The following is a 25,963-nucleotide window of genomic DNA, read 5'->3' as shown; positions in this document are numbered from 1 at the left end:
CAAGTTATTGACTCCAACCTCCTAATTTTGCAGTTAATGAAACTAAGAGCTAAGTGGTTAAGTGCATTGCCCAGAATTACCTTGCTATTAAGTGTCTGAGGCAGGATCCTGATCATCTAGATCCAAAATCTAGCACTCCATTGAGTATACCGTGTTTCCCCTTTTGCCAGTTACATTTCTGGAGTTATTCTTTGTTGAGATAAAGTGGGAACTGTATCACCCTATTGCACCCTCTGCATAACTTATATCATTTTCCTCATCTTCACAATGGACATGATAGTAATGAATCATTGGTTTGCCTGAACCTGTTTCCTGGGATAAGCATTAGTAATCCACAGGATTGTTGAGTTGAAATCTTTGGTAATTATTTTTCACAATGGTGAAAAAGTTTATAGGGATGTGATAAATAAGCTCAGATGGCTCCTGGGTACTCTCATTGATCATGCTTGTTTTTGTGTTTTTAGATTTACATCAGTTTGTCTCACAAATTTCTCAAAGTCTATCTTTGATTTCTCTGAATCTGTGTTAAAAATATCAGGCTTTCTGCTGTGTTCTTCCCCTTTCAGACATCTCTGGAGGTGAGAGCTTTCTTAGGGAAGAGTTTGTATTTCTTTGAAAGGTATTTTAACATTCCTTTGATCCAGGACCTGAAGCCTTCACTGATTAAAGGAAGCAGACTGAGTGCACAAAACCCACAGCATCTAAATGTCTTTCATTTTTAATGTGTTGAAGGAAGAAATATGCAATTGAAATTCAGGCATTATTATATCCTGACCTATCAATAGATCCTTTGTACTGGGTGCAGGGAGGAGGGAAAGGAAAAGGGAGAGGGACCAATGAATCCTGTGTGAAACCAGGCTATATAATAAATTAAACATTGCAAGGCTAACTAGGATGAAGCACTTAGCATACTGTTTTGTGTTGCTGAGTCTACTGTACCCTGAATCAATCCAGTCAACATGATTCATTTGCCCCTACTTTCCTGACTACAGTCGAGTGAAAGTGAATTATTCTGCCCCCTCTAATGTCTAATTCATAATGTTGTCAAAGATAGCTAAAGCAGACATGCTTCTAACATTTACGCTTAGTGGATATGTCAGTAAGCATTCACCATTGGTGAGTATTGTTCTAAACTCTCCAGGAACCATAACTGGGAAAAATCAAATACAATACACAATATCCAACCCTGCATTGGGTGGTTGGATGGGCTAGCTGGTACTTACCTGTAAGAGTCTGCATTAAATGGGACACTAGAAGTAGATAGCTGGAGAAACTAGTCATGAAAAGTAAACCTATTAACTGTGTGATCCTGGGCAGGTCACTTAACCCCAATTGCCTTAGCCAAAACAAACAAAAAAGAAAAGTAAATTTCTCTTCCAAGAGTGTATTATTAGGATGCTATTTTATTGCAGTTTCAGTGAGGACACATTCCAGAATCTTATACATTTTTCTCTGCTCTGAACTTAATGACTTGGAATCAAGCTCCCTGGAGCTACTTGCTCCTAGTGACTTTGCTCCCCAGGTAACCAATGGGAGGAACAAATATTGATATGGTCTTTGAACATGATGGAAGACTGATGAGAATTAAAAGTGGGAAAGAAAGAAGCTCAGAATCAACTGTATTTTCAAAGGCTTCCATTGTTGTCTCTTATCCTCTGTTCTAAATTCATATCCAGTAGTCTGTATCTTATAAGTCACCTTTTCAAATATTTTATGACATGGACATTTCCCAATTGCAATATGTCATCTTCCCCATCAAATCCACCTTAATTATCCTTAAGTATAAAATAATCTTCTATTCCTTCCTGCTCCACCCCCACCTAATAATCTAATCCAAAGGAAAATATGTCTCAAACAATCAAATACTGAGTTGGGCTAAATCCAAGATATAAAGTGGCTTTCATGGTGAGCAGAGCATTTCTTTGAATAAAGTAACATGAAACTTCTGCTGAATCATAGATCCTCTTTTCTCACCCTAATCCTTGTAGAACCAGTAAATTGGCATGTGGGAGAATATTCCTCCTTGTTGTTTTGCCCTTATAATCCTCCTATATGATGAAAATAATCCTCCACAATCCTTACCTGCCTAACCCATAGAATCTTTTATCTTCTTTTATCAGCTGTTGAGATCGAGTCAGCAATTTCTGGTATTTCTAGAAAACAAACCTCATTTCTAAATGTCCCTTCTGAAATTAGTAATAGTGGGGCAGGTGGATAGAGCCCTGGAGTCAGGAGGATCTGAATTCAAGACCAGCCTCAGACACTTACTGGCTGTGTGATTCTAGATAAGTCACTTAAACCTGAGAAAGAAAGAGAAAGAAAGAAAGAAAGAAAGAAAGAAAGAAAGAAAGAAAGAAAGAAAGAAAGAAAGAAAGAAAAAGAAAGAAAGAAAGAAAGAAAAGAAAGAAAGAAGAAAGAAAGAAAGAAAGAAAGAAAGAAAGAAAGAAAGAAAGAAAGAAAGAAAGAAGAAAGAAAGAAGAAAGAAAGAAAGGAAGGAAGAAGGAAGGAAGGAAGGAAGGAAGGAAGGAAGGAAGGAAGGAAGGAAGGAAGAAGGAAAGAAGGAAAGAAAGAAAGAAATTAGTAATAGCTAATGCTTATTTAATTTATATATGTATGTATATATATATATATTTATACATATACATATTTTATATATGCTTTAAGATTTATAAAGTGATTTGCTGACATATTGTAATCTTCTGACAAGCCTTTGAAGTAGGTGCTATTAATAATCTAATTCAGGTGAGGAAACATAGGCTTAAAGACTTTAGATGACTTTCCCTGTGTCATACAATTAATCAGTGTCTGAGGAAAGATTTGAATCTGTTTTCAAGTCCAACAATTTTTACTGTAGAACACCTGGCCCAGCAATATTCTTAAACCTTCAGTTTCAAAATTTCTCAGAAGCTATCAGCCTGTATTCACCCCACCCCACCTTCATCTTTGAGGTAATTATCCCTATATTATGAGAATCATTTGTTTTCATTATCGTGAAGGCAGGGGGGTTTTAACCTGGGAGCCATGGACCCCAAGGGATCCATTGAGAGACTTCTAGGGATACAGAAACTTGGATGGAAAAAAAATTACATCTTTATTTTCATTAACTACTCACTGAAATTAGAATTTCCTTATGATTTTTTTCCCCAGAAAAGGGATTTACAGGTTTAATAGACAGCCAAAGGGGTCCATGACACAAAAAATTGTTATAAGAACCCTTAACTGAGGGTAAGATTTAACATGGATATAGATGACTATGAGTTAAAACCTCTGTGTTTATCTCTTACTCTGCACAGGTGATGAGATATTTCCAGGATGGTCAAGATAAACAAGCTTTCCATGCCTAGTAATCACCACAGTGAGGTTGCCATGGTAAAGGGTGGAAATGGTTCAGTCAATCAGAGATGGCTCTAAACTGACAAAAAGATGAATGCTAATGCTAGAATGAGACACAGAGAAAATTATTTTATTCTATTAGCACAATGTATAAATTTCACTTTATAACTAGACCTATTTCACTTTTAAAATCTACTATGTTAATGAAAGCTGGCTGAGGTCTGTTGCTACCTATAGGTTAGTAGAAAGGGCTGTAGATTTGAGAAAAGGAGAGACTGTCCTTTAGTTAATTAATAAAATCATTCAATATGTGTGTCTACGATGTACAATAGCATGTCCTTATCCTATAGGGCCTTGCAATGATCTAGTGGTGAATGGGGATCACACATTGCATAAGGGGCAGTGTGCTGAATAGAGATCACTTTGAATTGGGGAAGTAAGAATATCTTTAATGGAAGCCTTTCCTGAGGTGGCAGAATTTTAAGATTGGTTAGGATTTAGATAGAAGAGAGAGAGAAAGGCATTTCCATCAGGGCTTTAGGGAAAACAATGTAAGGAACTGCCTTAAGGCAGTTCTTTATTTAAATGAGGTTAGGTCAGTATTTAGTCCTGCTTCTGAAATAAAACATGCTACAAAATCTCGGTCAAGTCACCTTAACTTGTTCAAAATCTGTTTCTTCATCCGCAAAATGGGAATTAACACCTATTCTTTCATTTCAGGAAAGCTATGAGAAGAAAAGCAAAATATAAAAATTTCAAATATATATATATATATATATATATACACCAATTAATTTTGTGGATGACTAAGAAGTTCATGGGAAAGACACTCAGACATCTTAGCTGACTAGAGCTCAATGTGAGACAACAGTATAATGCAGTTACTTTTAAAAGTAATGCAATCTAAGACTATATTATTTTGATTTTTTTGAAGATGGGGATATGGAGCTATAATTATTCAGAACTCCCACTGAAGGTACTATCTCTATCAACACAGATCACTCCAGTTCTGCAACTGGTCATAAGGAGTTAACTGAAATAATAAGCAGTTAATTGTCCTATATGAATCAAAGATAGCTACAAATGGATCTTTTGGCCTCTGAAGGTAGTTTTCATTGTTATATCCCTCTATCACCCCATATTATTAATGAAAATATGCTGCCTAGATAAATATAAGCAACAGCCTGTACTCCAAACTGAAATAATCATATCTGTAACTAATATGCCTATTGCTAGGCACTATGGGAAACTGACAAATTAGATCATATCTAGATGGTTGAGGAGTTTGGAAACAAAATTACATGAAAAATTGCTGAGGATCCATAGCCTGGAGAAGAAGATAGGGCAAAATATTATTTCAATTATTGGAAATCAGCTATTACATGAAATCATGACACATTTACATAGTACTTTTCAGTTTAAGAATTCACTCCTCTATTGATGGAAACAGCAGAACATATATGCCTTTTCATCTTGTATAATCCTTGTCCATGTTCTCCAAAAAGAATCTAGCCATCATATTATAGCTCTCTCTGGCAGTTTAATTTTTTTAAAAGTATTTTAATAGTAATTTTAATTTTTTTTATTTTATTTTAATATTAATTTTTAATTTTATTTTAGTATTTTAATAGTAATATTTTAATTTATTTCTTAATATTTTGTAATATAACACTCTGGCAGAGCATCAGTCAGGAAGGATCAGGCTTCAAATTCTGCCTCTGATGTTTACTTTTGTGACCTTGAGAAAGTCACATAAACTCCTTGGACCCGGTGTTCTTATCAATAAAATGAGGGGAGCTGATAGATTAGATGGTCCTATAGGTCCTTACAGCTTTAGATCTATATGTTAATGATTTCTCTTGTTACATGTTATCCTTAACTAATCATACATAGCCTGAAAATCTTAGACCCACTCTAGGGTTCAAGATATCACTGGCAATATGCTTATTCACTCTCATCATCATCATCATCATCATCATCTGTCTCCTCCCCCCCCCTTTTTGAGACCTCAGGATTAAGTGATTTGTCCTAGGTCACATAACTAGTATCTTGAATTTTAAACTCTGAACTCTAGTCCTCCTGATTTCAGGGTCAATATTATCTCCATTGCCCCATCTTGTTGCACTTCCCATATATCTTTCCGTTGCTATTTGAGTGACTTGAAATTTTGATTCTTTGGAGATTATGGTATTCCCTGGTTCCCAGCCATGTATCATCACAAGAATATTAATATCAGGTGCTTTGGCAAAAGCAATCAATTTGCAATCATTTAAAATGCTATTTAATTTCCCAAATATGATCCAAGCCACTCTGTTCCTATTTAATTCTAGGTCTAGCTCATTTTCCATGACCACTGCAATGTCTAAGATATATGTACTGTTATACTAAATCAGTAGCCTGCCCATCCAATTACACATATATTCTTTTTTTTAAAGCTTTTTTTTAATTTCTAAAACATATGCATAGTTTTCAACATTCTTCCTTGCAAAAACCTTGTGTTCCTTTTTTTTTCCTACCTTCTATCCCCTCACCCTCTCCTCTAGATGGAAAGTAATTCAATATAAATCCCTGAATTATATTATAGTTTTAGGTCTGATATAGCCAGGCCACCTTCATTTGCAATTTTTTTATTAATTGCCTTGAAATTCTTGACCTTTTGTTCTTTCAGATTAATTTTGTTATTGTTTTTTCTAGTTTTGTAAAATAATTTCTTGGGAGTTTGATTGGAATGACACTGAATAAGTAGGTTAATTTATGTAGTATTGTCATTTTTATTATATTAGCTTGGCCTACCCATGAGCACTTGATATTCTTCCAATTTATTAGATCTGACATTTTTTATGTGGCAAATACTTTGTAATTGTGTTCATATAGTTCATGACTTTGTCTTGGCAGGTAGATTCCCAAATATTTTATATTATCCATACTAATTTTAAATGGATTTTTCCTTGTATCTTTTATTGCTGAATTTTGTTGGTAACACATAGAAATGCTGATAATTTATGCTGATTTATTTTGTATCCTACAACTCTGCTCAAGTTGTGAATTGTTTCTAGTAATTTTTTACTTGATTCTCTAAATATCCATCATATTGTCTGCAAAGAGTGATAATTTGGTCTCCACATTTCCTTCTCTAATTCCTTTAATTTCTTTTTCTTCTCCTATTGCTAACGCTAATATTTCTAATACAATTTTGAATAGTAATGGTAATAATGGGCAACAAAAGGATGTTTTCTTGATGGTTTCAAGTGTTTTTATATATTCTAAACATTGTCCTTTTCTTCCCTGTCCCTATTCAGCTTGGATTTCAAGCATTTGTCCACTGAGGAAATTACTGGATTCTTGTTTGGATGATTATTTATATCACTCAAACTTCTTTTACAAATACCTATAAGATGTAGAATCTTTATCAGTTACACTCTTGGCAGATAATTTTTAAAAGAAATTTAACTTATTAAAGTGGTTTAAATACCAAAACAAAATATCTAATTGTTGGGCGCAGATGCTGCCTTTCCAGGATTGAGTTTTAATTTCCTTTCTGCAAGTTACTGCGAGGTATTTTCAAGTTAAATTGGAAGTAAATCATTTGCTTTTTTAATGTAAAAAAAGAAGAAGAAACATCTATAAGCTGAGTTTATTTTGATCAATTCATAATTTCTAAGAGGTTCTTTTAGTAGCTCATGTTGGAACCATGTTTTCTTATCATTTTTTATGGATTGATGTTGACTTTGAACTCTGTTCTAGCCAGTTAATAATCTGATTGCACACAAGTGATCTTTATGTGACTCCCACATCTGTCGCCAGTAATTTCCTCTCCATTAACATAGTCAATTTCATTTTTTGTGATATTGTTTGGTGCTCACAATCACACAGTTAATAAGTGTTGAAATCAATAGCCCTTGCAGTTATCAGCCCTTGGCAGGTATCATCAAGGGGACACATTTTTATGAAGAGTTTTCTGACTTCTAGTCTTCACTTTTAGTACAGTCAGAAAATTCATTCTTTGTTAGGTACCTATAGCAGGGACTCATATTTCTTATGTAACACATCCCGTCGGCAGTGTAGTGAAGCTTGAAGACCTCTTCTTAGGAAAACTGTTTTAAATATATATAACCAAATACATAGGATTATTATGAGGATTATGAAGGAAATCAAAAGTTAGTAAAAAAAATTATAATTTCCCCCCATCTAACTTCATAGATTCCTGGAAAAGGAGCCTTGCTTTAGAGGCAGAAATTGAACCAAAGATTGGAAGATAAGAGGATACATTGTTCAAATTAATAACAGGAAGAATTTTCTGACTATTCAAGCTGTCCCATGGAATAGATTGTTCCACAGACCTACATGTAGAATCCTGGGCCCCAGAAATTATAATGTTCCCCAGATTATTAATCTGTAGTATTTTGCTTATCAATAAACACTTATTTTTTATTGTTCAATCATTTTTGGTCATTCCTGACTCTTTATAACTTCACTTGGGGTTATCTTAGCAAAAATGCTAGAGTAGTTTCTTATTTCCTTCTCCAGCTCATTTTACAGATGAGGAAACTGAAGTAAACAGGATTAATATGATACTTGTCCAAGGTATCATAGCTAGTATGTGTCTGAGGCCACATTTGAATTCAGAAAGAAATATTTTCCTAATTTCAAGCCTGGCACTCTATCCACTGAACCACCTAGCTGTCCAATATGTTCCAGTCAATTTTGACTTATTGCTGGGGATCCAAAAAGAGACAAAAGACAGTTCCTATCCTCAGAAAGTACACAATCTAGTGCCCTGCTTCCACCTTGGTCTTTGAGGGTATCATCATGGGGACAAACTTATATAAATAAGAGACCTGCCATCTCTACCACAACTAATGCCAGTTGCTCACCAGCTGCCACAGTTAGATACATTCTCCCAAGAGTCCTAGAAATAGCAATACCCTCTAGATCATTGCTTCAGCTTCCAGCCAGGCCTTAGTCCTGGAAAGCAATCCTTATGAAGAGAAGACCTTGAAAATTTCCTCTACAAAGATTTGAGTTCCTATCTCTTCAATAGCCACAATTACTGAAGATCCAAATAAGAAGGTTCTTGCCACCAAAGTCCTTGGGCACTGCCAAATGAATCAATAGCAGAAATCAGTATTTTTTTTATTAATAGAAATGGCATTTTAAAAGATGTATTACCCCCTGCCTTACTGCTGCCCACTAAGAACCATCAAGCCTTGCCATCTGAATTGGAACTGTTTTTATTAGAATGGGAGCTGCCTGAGAGTAAGAATTGCTGTGCTTTTTCTCCTTGTATCCCCAGTGCTCAGCACAGTTTTTTGTCCATACAAATTACTTAACAAATGTTTTTTCAATCATTTATTGAAAAGCAGTGAGTTTCCTACCACAAGTGTTCAAGCAAAAACTGGTATGAGGCCATCTGAGTAATCTAAAAGCCTTTGGTCTCTTTCATTTCTCAATCTGGAACTACATTTTCCAGTCTCTTTTCTCCCTTCTGTCAGCAATGTTGAAGAAATTCTTAAGTTGGGTGGGAGGCTGGGTTTGATAACCTTTAAAATCTCTTCCAACTCCAAGATTCTGATTCTACCATAAGTCAGTGTTAAATTAAGACACAAATGTATCAGTTACCAAAATAAAATTCCTGGTAGAATATGGAAAAATAGGAGAATGGCTGTTGAAGGTCTTTGTCAATTGATGTGATGGTTCAGAATAATTTCCAGAAAAACCCTTTAATCTCCTTCTGGTCCACTTCTGGTCCAATCCCTTTCTTCCTCCTCCCACCCCTCTCCCTCCCCATTATCCCCATTACCTCAGGAAGCAGTGACTCAGGAAAATATCACTTCCTCTTGCCAACTTGGTTTTGAGACAGAAAGTACAAGCTCTGTCTCCTGTAAATACTCCTGAAGACATTAAGCATGCAGAATAAGCTGCAATTAATTTCTCTAGATGTACAAGCATTGATATTTTCTGCTGTACTTAAAAAAAAAAAAAAAAACAAGTGTGAGAGAATTAATATGAAGAGACAGAGACAGAGAAATAATTGATTTCCCTGAGTCACATAGCTAAGTGATTAAGGAGTGGATTTGAACTCAGATGTTTGTGTCACAAAATGATCTCACCTTTTTGTCTCATTGTCTTTCTAAAATGGAAGAAGCAGGTGCTACCTCAAAGATATTAAGATGTATCTGGGCGTCTGAAAGTAGTTACAATTTATCCTATGTTTAAGTGTTGTCTGCCCCTGTTAGATTATACCTTGGGGCAGCTAGATGGTTCAGTGAATAGACCAGGGATTGTGCCATCAGGAGGATGTGTGTTCAAATTCTACCTCAGACACTTTGCATTTACCAGCAGTGTGACTTTACAAAAACGATGACCTTGAACAATTACAACAAAAAAAGAATACATTGTAACTTTCTTGAGGGCAAGGACTATTCTTGCCTTTATTTCCCCAGAGCCTTGATAAATTTTTGGTTCTTCATTCTACAGAGAAAAGAAAAATAAATCCTCAGGAGCAATAAAATTTCACTTATATCACAATTTGATTCATTTTTGACCCCACAATAAACTATGCAAAACATTGGAAAACCTTTTTATTATGTCTAATACATAGTAAATACTTAATAAATACTAGTTTGTCAATTCATCAGAAGTGCCAAACTCATGAAATACGAGGAAGTTTTGCTATTATCCTAAGGAGATTTTTTTAAAAGCAACATTGAAAAATAGTTTTCTGATGCCATAAGAGAAGCTAATGGTGTTTTTTAACATGTCAACTAATTCAACTTCTAGAAAGAAGGAACTTTAATGATCTAGTCCTTTTCCCACCCTAATCTCACTTTGTTGTTGTTGCTGTTTGTTGGTTGTTGCTGTTATCGTTGTAATTCAGTCATGTCTGACTCCATATCCTTCACTTTTTCCAAATAGCCTCTCATTCATGGCTAAAGGGTTTGTTTTTGTTTTTTATTTTTTATTTTCTAAATAGGTTCCAGAATAGCCAACTCACTTTAATTTGAACTTAATTTGAAAATGCTGGCTTGTGAAGAGCTCATGCAATTATCCAGTGACCTTAAAACAGCCCAGTCTTTTCTCAGATTTCCAAAATGAAAGCATCATGTAATTTTTCCATACTTGTAGCAGAATATAGTCAAGTTCCTACTAGTTTATGATGCAGCAGCTTCATTCTCACAAACTTAAAAGTCACAAATCACATGAGACTCTCTCATAATTGAATCTACAACCGTATTCAGTCAGAGACCCTCACAGAACTTGTCACCACCCCAGTACTGCGTTTGTACCCCCAGAAATAAAACAAAACCCTATTACATACAGTAGGGGGACTTTTTTATGGGGAGCAGTGCCCCCTTGTGCCAAATCTGAGAGTTCATTAAACTGACAAGAAATTGGGAACTCTATAAGGCAACTTAAGAAAGTATTACCTCCACTGGAAAGATGCTTGTTATTTCAATAATGTTTCATGGACAGAAATTTCTTTCCCAGAATTAGACATGGCAGAGAATTAATAGGGATACCAAGATGTTTATGTAGAGCCATTGATTCTTTCTCTTCTGCTTTGTGGCAATCAGGTAACATAGTAAGTAGAACATTGGCCTTGGAATGTGGAAACTCTGAGTTCAAATCCACTCTCAGAAACTATCTAGTTATGTGATCCTGGATAAGATACTTGACTTTGGTCTGCCTTAGATTTTTTGATCTGTAAAATGAAGGTAATCATAGGACTTGCTTCTCAAAATTGTTGTTAGGATAAAATGAAATAATACTTATAAAGTGCTTTGTAAATCTTAAAGTGCTATAGAATGTATTATTATTATTATTATTATCATTATGATGATATTAAAGCAAAGGAAAAAGAACCAGACTATAGCTAATTACTTTGTTGTGAAAGAAGATTTATTAATATTCAGAGGAAGATAGTGGCGTTTTTAAAAAAAAGAATATTCTTACCCCAAAGAGTAGCATTAAATGGTCACAAGCCCCAAAATAATTCTTGGAAGAACTTAATAAAGAATTTAAAAATCAAATAAGATTCAAATAAGTTTATCTAGAGAAAAAACTGATAAATAGAAATATGTATAGAATAATTTTACATGTATATGTGTCCACACACATACACACACATACACACATGCACACTTATTTTTGTCTAATGGTAGCCATGGGGAAGAGAGGGAAGATGGAAGGAAAAAAAATTACATGATAATTTTTTGTATATTTAATACTAAATTTGAAATTATAATCATCTTTTTTATCATACTATTATGGAAATGCTTGTTTTATTCCATGATTTTTTTAATCAAATAAGAAAGATAAAGGAAAAATGGAGGGGGGGGAAGCAGTCCAAGAAAATTATGCAAAAAATTTAGCCAGTGGAAAAAGAGATGTTTTCCTCTTTAACTACCATTCCTACTTCTGTGGCTGTCCCTTCAGTTCCTGATGTTGCATCTTCAGTATCAACCTCTTAATTTTCCCACTTCTAATCCAGTCCACAAAAATCTTACCACTGAAAAATCTGGCACTTTAACCCCAGATCATCACTAAATACAAGCTGCTGACCTTCACAAATAACTTCACAATACACTTTAGATAAAAATATTTATTCCAGGGAATTCCTTAATAAAGGAATTGCCTTGATTGAGGGTTATACTAAAATTCAGTTTCTATTAATTCAATTAACAAATATTCACCCATTGAGTTCCTACCATAAGTCAGTACCTACTAAGAGCTGGGAGGGTTTACAGAATATAAAAATCTATGGCATAGGTCTTGCCCTCATGGAGCTTACAGTGCAGTTGGGGTTGGCAAAACAAAAATATATTTGAAACCGTGTAACAGCGAAATAAGAATATAGTAAATGCTAAATTTTATAACAGATTAAAAGTGCTATTAGTTCAGAAGAGATGAATAGGGGCTTTCGTGGTTAGAGAATACTTCATATAGGAACTAGAATAGGAGCTAACTCTTGAAGTATTTGGATCTAAGTAGAAAAAAGAAAAGGAGGAACATAAGGGAAGGTTGAGAGAGGGAAAAAATCCAACTAATTGGTTTTTCCTAGTACCTAACATAATAGGAGCTCAATCAACTTGAACTGATTTCCCATGTTTCCCTATTAAGCATTTCAAGACTCTCATTTTCTCCTATTCTTATTCTGCACCTCCTTATTTTAAGCTATATGAATTAATCTCTCTGAATTCAGTTGGTTCTCAATCATCAGGGAACTGATTATCTCATTTGTGTATTATTTAGATACTTGACTTCTCCTTCTACTGCTGGCTAACTTTTAACTGTTTCTCTTTCTGTCTGTAAATAAGGGGGGAAAGGAGATAGAAAATAAAATCAATCTATTCTAACTTAACGATTTTCATAAAAAATGACAGAGGTTACAACTAGTTGCTAAAATGATATTTTTAAAAATTTCTTCCATATTTCTTTTTAAGCAATTATCTCTACTCATGGATGAATTGCCCAATCTTTATAAAACATTGATACAATCAGCCAATTTCTCTTTTAGGAAAGGAAATTCTATATTAAGGTATTTGTGATTATTATTGCAATTTAAAATGAACCTAGAGATGCTTATGTAATTTTGCGCAGGAGAAAAGTGGCTTTTTTTATTTTTACATTCACAAATGCAAAATTGCAAATTTATTGTCAATCACAACACTTTAAAGTTTCTGAATAATGTTTAAAATTAGATGCCATTTTGCCTAAAATGACGTGGAAGAATCAATTTAAAAAGCATTGAAAGATAGGTGAGAGAGAGTACTGGGCTTGGAATCAGGAAGGCTTATCTTTTTAGTTCAAATCTGTCCTCAGACACTTATTAGCTGTGTGACATTGAGCTTTTCATTTAGCCCTATTTGCCTCATTTTCCTCATATATAAAATGAGCTGGAGAAGGAAGTGACAAATCATTCTGGTATCTTTGCCAAGAAAACCCCAAATAGGGTCACAAAGAGTCAAACAAAACTGAAAAATAACTGCAAAACAACAATAACTACAAAGATATTTCAAATGTAAAAGAGAACTAATGACCATCTAGTGCACTAACTTCCTGGCTCTACTGTCACAATAAAAAGAATAAATGTTTTTGTCTTCAGAGTGAATGCTTTTTTTAAAAGAATTTATTAAACAGCTTTTACTAAAACACATTTATTATATGCCAAGCAATATACTAAGTACTGAAGATACAAATAGGAAAAGCAAGACAGTCCTGGCTCTCAAAGAGTTCACACTTTAATTGGGGAAGAGCATGAAAAAGAAGAGGTGGGAGGAAGAGGAAAGAGAGAGAGATAGAGACAGGCAGAGAGAGAGAGAGAGAGAAAGAAAGAGAGAGAGAGAAAGAGAGAGAGAGAGAGAGAGAGAGAGAGAGAGAGAGAGAGAGAGAGAGAGAGAGAGAGAGAGAGAGAGAGAGAAGAAGGAGGGAGAGAAGGAGGGAGAGAAGAAGAAGGAGGTAAAGGGAGAAGGAGACAGAGACAAAGAAAGAGAAAAAAAGTGGCAGAGACAGAATCAGAGAGACCGAGATATAGATAAATATAAAGACAGTCAAAGACATAGAGATAAATAGTTATAAAGGCAGATGGACAGATAGGCAGAGATATAGATTGATAGGTGATAAATAGATGGGTAGGTAAGTAGGTAGATAGAAAGAGAATAGATAAATATAAATAGATGTGTGGATGGATAGGTAGATAGGTAAATAAGTGAATATATATAGACAGAAATGGATGGATAGATAGATAGATGATAGATAGACAGACAGACAGATAAATAGAAATAAAAGGAGATAAATGTAGATAGATAAATGATAAATGGATGATAGGTAGAAAGATAGGTAGATGAACTGACAGACAGACAGATAGATATAGATAGATAGATAGATGCTATAGCATTTATTAAACCTGTCTTAGGTAGTACTGGGTAGAATAATAAACAATGGCAGCACAAGTACAAGATAAGCTACACAGTCCTGGCCCTCAGGATGCTTCAATTCTAATGGAAGGTGACAGCACATTCAGGGGAACAGGAAGGTGGAAAAAGAATCCAAGCTGGGTGGTGGGGAACAGGACAAGAAGATTGGTGAGAAGAGGAAACAAAAAAGAAATCCTGAAAAGAGTATCCAACCTGTAGGGAGTATGGAAAGACATGGGATAGTTGGCAAGGCTCAGGGATCCTTAGGCAAAATCATTAAGGTAGATAATCGTGTTTTAGCTATGTTTCACTATTCTTTTAGGAAACCTGCATGAGTATATTCCCATATCAAAAGATAAAAAGCACACCAACCACCTAGCCTACTATTCAAGTTTGTCCAGAATCTAAATGATGTTATTCAATACCTGCACAATAATCATATTATTAACGACTGATTTTAAATATTCTGAAGTTTTTAACTGAGATTTTATCAGATACATATAAGAATTTTTTTAAAGGCTTAGAAATTTTAAAACCATCACAGTACTTAAGAAATCATTTATAAATTGCTGTAATTAGTAATTGTGATTGGGCAACTAGGTAGCACAGTGGATAGAGCACCAGGCCTGGAGTCACAAAAAATTCATCTTCCTGTGTTCAACACTTGTTAGCTTCATGATCTTGACAAGGCACTTAATTCTGTTTGCCTTAGTTTCCTCATCTGTAAAATGTTCCAGAGAAAGAAATGGCAAAACATTCTGGTATCTTTGCCAACAAAACCTCAAACTGGAGACATGAATGAAAAATACTGAACAACAACTATGACTAGTGAATGTGAATAAAAGGAATCAAAAATTCCTTGAGGAGCTCTGTTGGAAGCACTTGGAGAGAAAAAAAAATACCTTACAACAAAAAAAGTCTCTGCTAATTCTCATGTTACAATGGATGATGAGACACAGACCAAGTCTAAGCTCTTCCATTTGTCATATGTGTCACCATAGTAAGGTTTCCCAAGTTCTCTGAGGTTTAGTTCTTCATCTATAAAATGGGATTAACACAATTTGTTATGAGGATCAAAGTACTTTTTAAAATTACAAAGCCCTATAAAGTAAATTATTATTATCCCCCTTAGAGATAAATAACTGCTTCTCATCTTTCTTTGAATGTCAGTGCTTAGCACAGTGCCTGGCACATTGCGTTACTGTTCAGTTGTGTCTAACTTTTTGTGATCCTATTTGGGGTTTTCTTGGCAAATATTCTGGAATGGTTTTCTATTTCCTACTCTAGGTCATTTTACAGATGAAGAAACTGAGTTAAATAGGGTTAAGTGACTGCCCAGAGGTCACATTTGAGTTCAGGTCTTCCTGATTCCAAGTCTGGAGCTCTAGCCACTTGACCACTAGCCACCCACCTGGAGCATCGTATGTGCTTTTTAAAGGCTTGTTAACTGAGTTATAGTTCAATCAATACATAGAAGAACAATATTTTTTTTCCTGCCAAAAAGATGACAGGAAATTCACTGTTAATTCATTTTTTCTAATGCAATTCACTAAAAGATATCTGACAGAATTTGTCATGCTCAGTAGACTACAAAGATAATCAAAGGCTTAAGACTGAGCCTTGGGGAACACGAAAAGGAAAAGGAGGGAACAAGAGTAATGAAGAAAGATTAGTCAGAAAGGAAAAAGAATCTAGATAACTCAGTATTACATGGGCCAAGGGACACAGTCCTTAGAAGTCAGAGGTGTTCAGTTGTGTTGAATGCTGCACAGAAATCAAAGTGGATAAACTTACATAGGAAAACTGGATTTTAGGATCATATCATTAAGACAGAGCACTGGACTTGGATTCAGGAAGATGTGAGTTCAAATTCTCCTTAGACATATGATCCTAGACAACTCTCAGCTGGAACATGGGAATTATAATAATAATATCTATTTCCTTGGCTTGTCATGAGGAAAAAAAATTGAGGTCATACTTGTGAAATGCTTTGCAAATCTTAAATCATTACATAAATAATGGGTTTTGATATCATCATCATCATCATCATCATTATTATTATTTGGAGACCAACACCAAAACATTAATGTTATTGTATTGAATGTTATTCTTTTTTACAAATAAATTATCAAATATTTCACAGGTTGCCTGACTGGTATTTATATTTTCATTTATAATTAGAAATTTTAAACATCCCTCCTTTTCAATATAACTTATAAAGCCACTTATTATGAATACATTTATGAATACATTTCCTTTGGGTTCATAAATAACTTGGGCAACAACTAGGGTTTTTTAATTAAAAATTAGAAGTGCTTTTCAAAAAAAAAAAAAAGATGGCCAAGTGCATGAATGCATTATTTTATTTAATATCCCCCCCCCTTTTTAAACAGAATTTTCTTTCAGTGTCAAGTTTCATGACTATTGTGAAAATTCAGAAAATAATATATATTTAATTATCCAAGACCTTTGTTTTTTCTGTGTTCTCCTGCTGTTACCTTTTCTCTATCTGATTAATGCTTCTAGGAGGTGGGCTGAGTCACTGAGAAGAGGTAAAACTCTACCAGTAAATTTGGCTCCTTGCTGGTGGTAATAATAGTAAGCCTAAGATTAAAAAAAAGAAAAGCTTAATGGAAATTCCTAGAATTAGAACTTTGCCAAAGTTCCTTAATATAATGAATTCAAAATCTCAGCCCAAAACTTAAATTTGAGGCAGCTTTTAGATGAACACTGAACCCTAATTTGTTCTAAATTGAACATTTTCTAAAAATCAAAGCTAGGCTACTTTGGAAAGGAAAGAAAAAAGGAAGCAAGGAAGAGAGAAAGGGAGGAAGGGAGGAAGGGAGGAAGGGAAGGAATGGAGGAAGGGAAGGAAGGGAGGAAGGGAAGGAAGGGTGGAAGAGAAGGAAGAGAGAAAGGGAGGAAGGGAGGAAGGAAGGAAGAGAGAAAGGGAGGAAGGGAGGAAGGGAGGAAGGGAGGAAGGGAAGGAAGGGAGGAAGGGAGGAAGGGAGGAAGGGAGGAAGAGAAGGAAGGGAGGAAGGGAGGAAGGGAGGAAGGGAGGAAGGGAAGGAAGGGAGGAAGAGAAGGAAGGGAGGAAGGGAAGGGAAGGAGGAAGGGAGGGAGGAGATTTTATTGGCTTGTCTACACCACCTAGTGGCTAAACTCTACAGCAGATTAAACATGCTTAGCACAATCCCTGACTACTTGCTTTAAAACTATTAATTCCTAAATTCAAAAGCCACGTCAAAGTTTTGTCCTTGGCTTTAAAGTAAATTGCTGGGAAGCTGAATCCTCACTATAATATTTCATTATAATTTTTTGAGGTGGACATCATAAGAGGTACAGAATAAGGAGGATAAATGGATATAAGTATAAAGAATTAGATGCCTATCCCAGTCTCAGCCTCTAAATTTTCTACTTTTTCAATTCCTGGCTTTTAACATTTCTGTGTGAGGGCAGCACAATTTTGAATGCAATCATAATAAATTTACATATATCACCAATTTATGTAAACAAATTAAAGTATCACCAAGTAATGAAAAACACTGAATTAAAATTCTGTTTTTCAAGATAAATTGTATAGTTCTTTGTTTGGTATTTGCATAAAGCCAAGGAATATTGCTTTTTGTGATACTATACTTTCAAATCCCAAGACAACAGAAAATTGACAATAGTATAATGTGATAAAAATTCATTAAAACAAGAATAAATTGAAGATTTCTTTAAAGGCATAAAACAAACCAAAGTAGAATAATACTTTATAATAAAGTTGCCCAAGGGCACACACTTAAATTTAATTACATTCTAATTACATTCATTTTAGTCTGTCAATTTTTTCCATTGCTTCTATTTTGAATCAGTCCAAGAACATTTGTCCTCTAAATCAATGATGAGTTTTTAGGTCATATATCTGATTTTTAATGTACAGTCTGCCAAATCATAATTGCTGGAATAAGAATGGACTTCAAAAAAGAAGCTATCCCAGAGCTATAGAAAAAATTCCTGATTTAATAAGCCACAATTATTGGTCATTTTCATGGGAAATTTACTACTTACAAGGAAAACTCACTATTATTTTCCCTAAAAAGTTTTTCTTAAAGATTCAATCAAAATGCCTTCATTGATACTTATTGTTATCCATTCCTACACTAGGGGAGTCAGTAAAAGGTCCCTGGCCTACAAGGCACTCATAATCTAGCTGAGATCAGACAAACATAAATAAAATCATTAGAAAGATATAAGGCCAAATAGTACACAGTCAATTAGCAAATGCTTATTGATTGATTAGTAACATAACAATATAAATTGCCATCCACATTTATTAAGCTCTTACGGTATGTAAAATATTGTTCTAGATGCTGGTAATATAGTAAGATAGTAATTTGGCTCTCCTACAATTAAAGAACTGGAAGAGAATGGAAACAGCATGATCATATATGGAAATCAAAGCCTATACTTAAAACATTAGTGTATATATAGCCTCATTGGAATCAGGAACATTGAATATAATTAATTGATGTGGTAAAAGCTAAAGACCATTAGAGTCAAGTCTTCTAAAATCAAATCCTGACTTCTAAATTTCCTAAAGAAATGAGTCTGTTAATTAACCTTTGATATTCAGTTTTCTTATCTAAAATTAAGATACTAATACTGGTTACAACAATTCAAAGGAATTTTACAAGTCTACTGGAACAAATCACAAACTGTCTTTTCATTTGCACAATTCTTGTCAAAAACATGGGTGCAGTGCAGAGTGGGTGCAGTAAATAGAGCAACAGCCCCCGAAGTCAGGAGGATCTGAGTTCAAATGCAACCATAGAAACTTATTAGCTGTAAATTAATCACTGAGCAAGTCATTTAAACCCCAAATGTTTCCAAAAATAAATAACAATAATAAAAAATATCAATAGTAAAATTCTTGGCCTAAAATACCTATACACAGATATCCACAGTTTAGGCAACAAACAAAAGATATTAGATATTCTGACATAATTTGACCTCATAGATATCACAGACTTAATGTAATGAAGATCATAAGGATATTCTGATTAAATATATCTTATTCAAAAGAAACAGATTAGGCAAAGTGAAAGAGGATAGCCTAGTGTATTAAAAGGGTATGCTTATGTGATAACAAACAAGAACTAGACAAGGAAAACATGACAGAGAATATTTAAATAAAGGTTAAGAGAGGGAGAAATTAAAATGAGTTGGTCATTGGAGTATACTACAGATTACCTGGATGGAAAGAAAAAATCAGTGAGGAATTTGAAAAACAGATTGGCAGAGAGGCAAGATATAATGATAGCAACAGGAGGCTTCAATTATCCAAGTTTCTCTCCCTGCCACAAGCAGAGCAGCTAATAACTTCCTGATTTGCCTTAGTGATTATCTCATCCTTCAAAATGTAGAGGAATCACAAGGAGAAATTCATTTCTAGATCTGATTCTCATTTACAGGGAGGAATTTTATAATGGCTAAAGTGCTGCACTCAGAGTCAAAAAGACCAAATTCAAATCTTGCCTTTGATACTGTGTGACTATCTGAATGGAAATGAGTATTCAATTCTAGAATTTTTGATAGAGGAGGGAAATTCAAGCATAATCTAACATTACCCTAGATTTGGAGAAAAGAGATTTCAGAAGGTACAGAGGAATGATAAGATCCCATGAAGTAAACTGTTTCAGCAAAAGTGATACTCAACAAAGAAATTTAAAAAACATAAAGGGTTTTCGGTTTAACAGTTTGGAGAGTGTCCAAAATAGGGGCAACCAGGACACTGAAGTGCCTTAGGTCCATGTCATATGAAGATCAGGTGAAGGATCTGGACATGTTTAGTCTGTAGATTATACCTCAATAGTATTTTATCAGCCTCATATACCACAACTGTATGGGTTGCCCATTCCCCAATTCATGGGCATCTTTGTAATTTCCAGTTTTTTGCTATCACAAAGAGAGCTGCTATAAATATTTTAGATAATATAGGTTCTTTTCTTTTTTTCTCTAATCATCTTTGGAAATAGACCTAATAGCGGTATTGCTGGGTCAAAGATATAAGCCATTAAATAACTCTTTCAGCATAATTCCAGTTTGTTCTCCAAAATGGTTAGATCAGTTCACAATTCCATCAAGAATGAATGTGTCCCAATTTTTCCATATCCTCTCCAACAATTGATGCTTTTCTCTTCAATCATTTTAGCCAATCTAGTACGTGTAAAATGATATCTAAAGATTATTTTAATTTGCATTTCTTTAATCAATAATGATTTAGTGCATTTTCTCATAGGACTATAAATTGTTTTGATTTCTTCATTGGAAAACTGCCTGTTAATATCCTTTGATCATTTTTCAATTGGGAAATGACTTGTATTCTTATAGATTTGACAGCATTCTTTACATATTTTAGATATGAGACCTTTACTTGAGAAATCATCTAAATTTTTTTCTCTTTTCTGCTTTCCTTCTTAAAACAATATATTATTTACAGAATATACAGAAATATATTCTGCACAGAAACACGTTTAAAAATGAGAGATAAACATAGAGTTAAAAGGGAAGGTTGGAGTAGAATTCATTATGTTTTAGCTGATGCAAAGAAGGTAGGAGTAGCAATTATGATCTCACAAAAAATTATGAATAAAATAGATTTAATTAAAAGAGATAAGCAGAGTAACTATATTTTGACAAAAAGTACCATAGACAATGAAGCAATATCAATACTAAACTTATATGTACTAAATAGTATAGCATCCAAATTTTTAAAAATTAAGTAGATTACAGGTAGAAATGGAAAGAAGCAAAGAAAGTAAATAGAATTTTAGATGAGCTAGAGATGAGAAATGAGAAATTGAAAGGAATACCTTTTTCCTCAGCAGTTCATGGTACCTTTATAAAGATTGACCATACATTAGTACATAAAATTTTTTAGTTAAAAGAAGAAAAGCAGAAATATTAAAAGTATCCTTTCAGATCATAATGAAATAAAAATTATATTTAATAAGGAACACAGAAACATAGATTAAAAACTATTTGGAGATTAAACAACCTAATCTTAAAGAATGAATCGGTTAATGAATAATAGAAACAATAATTTAATTAAAGATAATAACAATAATGAGACAATATATCAAAACTTATGGGAAACAGCAAAAGCAGTGATTGGAGGAAAATTCATATTTCTAGGTGCCTATATCAATAAAGTAAAGAAAGAGCAGACTAATGAATTAAGAAAAAAAAAACAGAAAAGAGAATTAAAAATCCCCAATCAAACTAGAATTGCTGAAAATTAAAGGTATAATTAATAGAACTGAGAGTAAAACATTCATTGAATTAATAAAACTAGGAATTGATTTTATGAAAAAACAACAATAATTATGAAACAACTAAAATAATAAAATAGATAATAAAGTAGAAAATCAAAATAGATAAAATAGGTTAATTTGATTTTTAAATAAAGAGAAAGCCAATTCATAAATATCAAAAATGAAAAGTGTAAATATACAAAAGAAGATGAAATTAAAGCAATTATAAGGAGTTATTTTGTCCAAGTATATACCAATAAATTTAACAATTTAAATGAAAAGGAAGACTATTTACAAAAACATAAATTCCCTAGATTAGCAAAAGAGAAAATAGAACAGCTAAATACAGCTAGGAAGTGTTAAGTATCTTGAGACCAGATTAGAACTCAGGTCCTCTTGAATCAGGGCTGGTGCTCTATCCACTGCATCCACCTAGCTGCCCCTAAATAGGCCTATTTTAGAAAAAGAAATTGAATAGGTCATAAATGGACTTCCTAAGAGAAAAGGACTAGGTGGATTTACAAGTGAATAAGGGATCCTACCAAACTCCTTTCATGAATCAAATATGACCTAAATCAGGAAGAGTAAAAACAGAGAAAAAATTATTGACCAATTTCATTAATGAATATGGATGCAAAAATCCTTAATAAAACACTAGCTAAAAGGTTACAGCAATATATTGCAACAATATTCATTATAATCAAGTGGGATTTATACCAGGAATGCAGGGATAATTTAATATATAGAAAATTGTTAACATAATTGAATACATCAATAATAAAAGTTTAAAAATTGTATAATTGTGCATGCAATATTATATTAGAAATTCTAGCAATAATCCAGAAAGAGAACTATGGAAACTGAATAGAGATTAAGCATATTATTTTCACCTCTGTTTGTTTCTTTCTTTCTTATGGATTTTCTTTTGTTCTTATTCTTTTCACAAAAGGACTAATATGGAAATATGTTTTAAATGATTGAACGTATATAACCTATATAAGATTGCTTGCCATCATGGGGAAAGATGAGTTAAGAGAAGGAGGGAGGGAAAAAATTGGAATTCAAAAAACTTACAAAAATGAATGCTGAAAATTATCTTGACATGTAATAAAAAAAATAAAATGTTATTAATTTAAAATATATATATAAATGAATCCTAGCAATAGCAATAATAGAAGAAAAAGAAAGAGAATCAGAATATGGAATGTGATAATGAGATTTTTTTTTAAGTTTGGTAAGAAGATCAAGGATTTATGCTGGATTTTGCTGTCATTTTTTTGTGCAGTAAAATTTAAGCTGTCCCTGAAGTCAGGAGGACCTGAGTTCAAATCTGTCTTAGACACATAATGCTTCCTAGATGTGTGACCCTGGGCAAGTCACTTAATCCCAATTGCCTCAGCAAAAAATGTATAAAAGCAAAAAATAAAATAAAATAAAATAAAATAAAATAAAATAAAATTTCAAACTGTAGCAAGATTCTGAAAAAATACTTGATCCTCATTAATTTCTTGCTGCATCCAAACCAATCTACATTTGATTTTGTCACTATTAGCCCAAGTCTAGCATTTCCAAAGCTAAATTTATATATTAACCTATAAAATCTGCCTCCTTTTTACAAATTTTCCATTTGTCGTTATTCTCCCAGTCACTTGGGCTCAATGCCTTGTAATCTCTCTTATCCATTATCATGATATTCTACTAATACTTCTAAATGAATCTCATGTTATTTCCTCACTATTCTCATTTCAAGTACCTTGGTCTATATCTTTCTATCACATCTCATGAAATCTCATAATACTGTTCAGAGTAGTTTCCTTGACTCCCATCTCTCTTCCCACTTCTAGTCTATCCTAAATGCTTTATGACATTTTTATTCATGTCTTTCTTAATTAGCTGTCCATTGTTTGATGTACCAAAACTAAACTATTCTGTCTTCTTATATCTTTTCTTCTCTGATCAAACAATTCTCCCCCCATACTACCCCCACTTCCATACAATCAGCATGCCTTACACATATTAGATGTGTATTAATGGTTTCTGATTAGCAGTTGTGAGCTTTGCTCACACTGTTTTACAAATTTCTACAAGAAATTATAATTAGATTCAAAATCTTTATTTTTATTCATTTTCCATTTTCAGATTTAGCCCATTTTAATTTGATTGGGTTAAAACTATTGTAATTGTAATGCAATATCTTCTTTTCTTCATCCTTTCTTCTAATTTATTATACATTTTGATACTTTCGCCAACCAAGTGATTTAACTGCACAGTCTAATTCATGATTCCCACATTTATTATCAATTATTTCACAAAATTTAATTTTGTGAGATTGGTAGGCACTAGTCACATTCAACATCTTCCAACTTTCTTTTAAATAGTAGTCATGATATACAGATTGGAACTTCTGAGTCATTTACAAATTTTAATTCATTTCTTAATCACAAATATTTTGCAACACATTTTCCACTATTTTATCTTGTATTCATCTTTGCACAGAAGTAACCAAGTATAAAAGTATATGTTTAACTTAGCTTTTACTGGGAATTCTTAACCTGGAGTCAAATAAATTTCAAGGAATCATGAATTTAAATAAGAAAAAAAAACCTCTAATGGAAACTTAGCATTTCCCTTAAAATTAAAAACATTATTCTGAAAAACGATTCATAGGCTTTACCCTACTGCCAAAGAGGCCCAGGGCACATACAAAAACGGTTAAGAGTCACTGGTTTATAGAATTTTATCAAGATTTATGTAGTCATTCTACTACTTCATTCCTAGACAGACACTGGTGTGGATTTCTTGGAATCTTTATAGTAGTCATTTATTTAAAACCCTGCAAGACAAGATGACTAAGTGTCCTATGAAATTATGGCACTTGTTCCCTTTTAGCACAAATTAAAACCAATGTACTCCTTCATTTGCCATTCTGAGCAAAGCTTGAGAGCCATTTTTCCATTTGACTACAACTTCTGCTCTCATCTATTAACAAATGTGTCATCTGGAAAATGAGTTGGAAAAGGAAATAGCATACCACTCCAGTATCTCTGCCAAGAAAACCTCGAATGGGGTCACGAAGACTCAGAAACAACTGAACAACAACAATATTGATGCATGTTAGGTCAGTTGCATGACATTCTTTAGCCCTAACCTGATTTCTCTCAGAACCTCAGTGATAACACTCACGAAACAGTAAACAATAGACATTTATTGATCATTAGAATGAAAAAGGAATTTAGAAAACATTTAGTCCAATTTTCTGTTTTTGTACAAGTTGTATTTCAGATAAATGACTTGCCAAGGTCACACAATATAACCAGTGTTAAAACTCAAATATCCTAACTCTTAAGTTGATGCCCTACCCACGTATATCACATTGCCAGTTACAAATTCTCAGATATTGGCTGTACATGCTAAGTTTTCTATGAACTTATTCAGTTGATCTATTAAGTTTAACAAAGGGCACTCTGCTGTACTGGGAGAAGAGAAGACCTAAAAATTCTTCTGATTCCCCTTGATAATATGTTAGTTGATGTCTAAACATGATATACAAGCATGAAACACACAAGTTTCTACCAACAAATCCTGATATAAAAATTGATTTTGTCTAAAGATAATACAATAAATAGAAGACCTTGAATCAGAATAATCTCAGTTCAAATTCAGCCTCAGACATTTCTATAGCTAGATGACCTTAGATAAGTAATTAAACTCTGTCTAGGTTTCCTCATCTGTAAAATGAACTGGAGAGGAAATGGCAAACCATTCTGCTATCTTTGTCAAGAAGACTCCAAATGGGAGTCACTAAGAGCAGGACACAACTAAAATAAGTAAACAGCAACATAAGCTTGACTTCAACAAACTCCCTTTTTAATTTGGTCTCTCTTTGAAAAGTGAAACATAATTTTAAGTTTTCCTTAAAAACCACAAAGCTAATGGTGTGTGATTGATCTGGGCACCAATGTGTTAGGCAAATTCCCATGGGAAATGTCCTACTAACTGGTGTAAGGAATTAAACATCAATTTAATGTTAACCAAATCTTTTCCATTGTCATTTTTATACAAACAAAAGCCTCAGACAAACCAAGTATAATCTAAAATTTACTTCCTATATGGATAGCAATAACTATTTAACTAATTTTCTAGAAAATATAAACAGAAAAATTATATTCTGCACTATCATTGATTCCATTAAAATACATATTCATACACATATGTATGTATATTTATATATGTATGTATGTATGTATTAGACAACGGGGAGTACATCAATATGGAAGTTGGTTAATGTAAGCCAATAATGGGACAATCGTAGGGGAAATTAGGTATGTTTAGCATAAGCTATACAACTCTAAAATCATTAGGAGCAGATTGTATATGAGTCAGAATTCACTTTCAATACAGATTTTCCCCTAA

Source organism: Antechinus flavipes, chromosome 3 (genome assembly GCF_016432865.1).
Source record: "Antechinus flavipes isolate AdamAnt ecotype Samford, QLD, Australia chromosome 3, AdamAnt_v2, whole genome shotgun sequence".
Classification (NCBI taxonomy): Eukaryota; Metazoa; Chordata; class Mammalia; order Dasyuromorphia; family Dasyuridae; genus Antechinus; species Antechinus flavipes.
Note: the sequence above shows the minus strand (reverse complement) of the source record.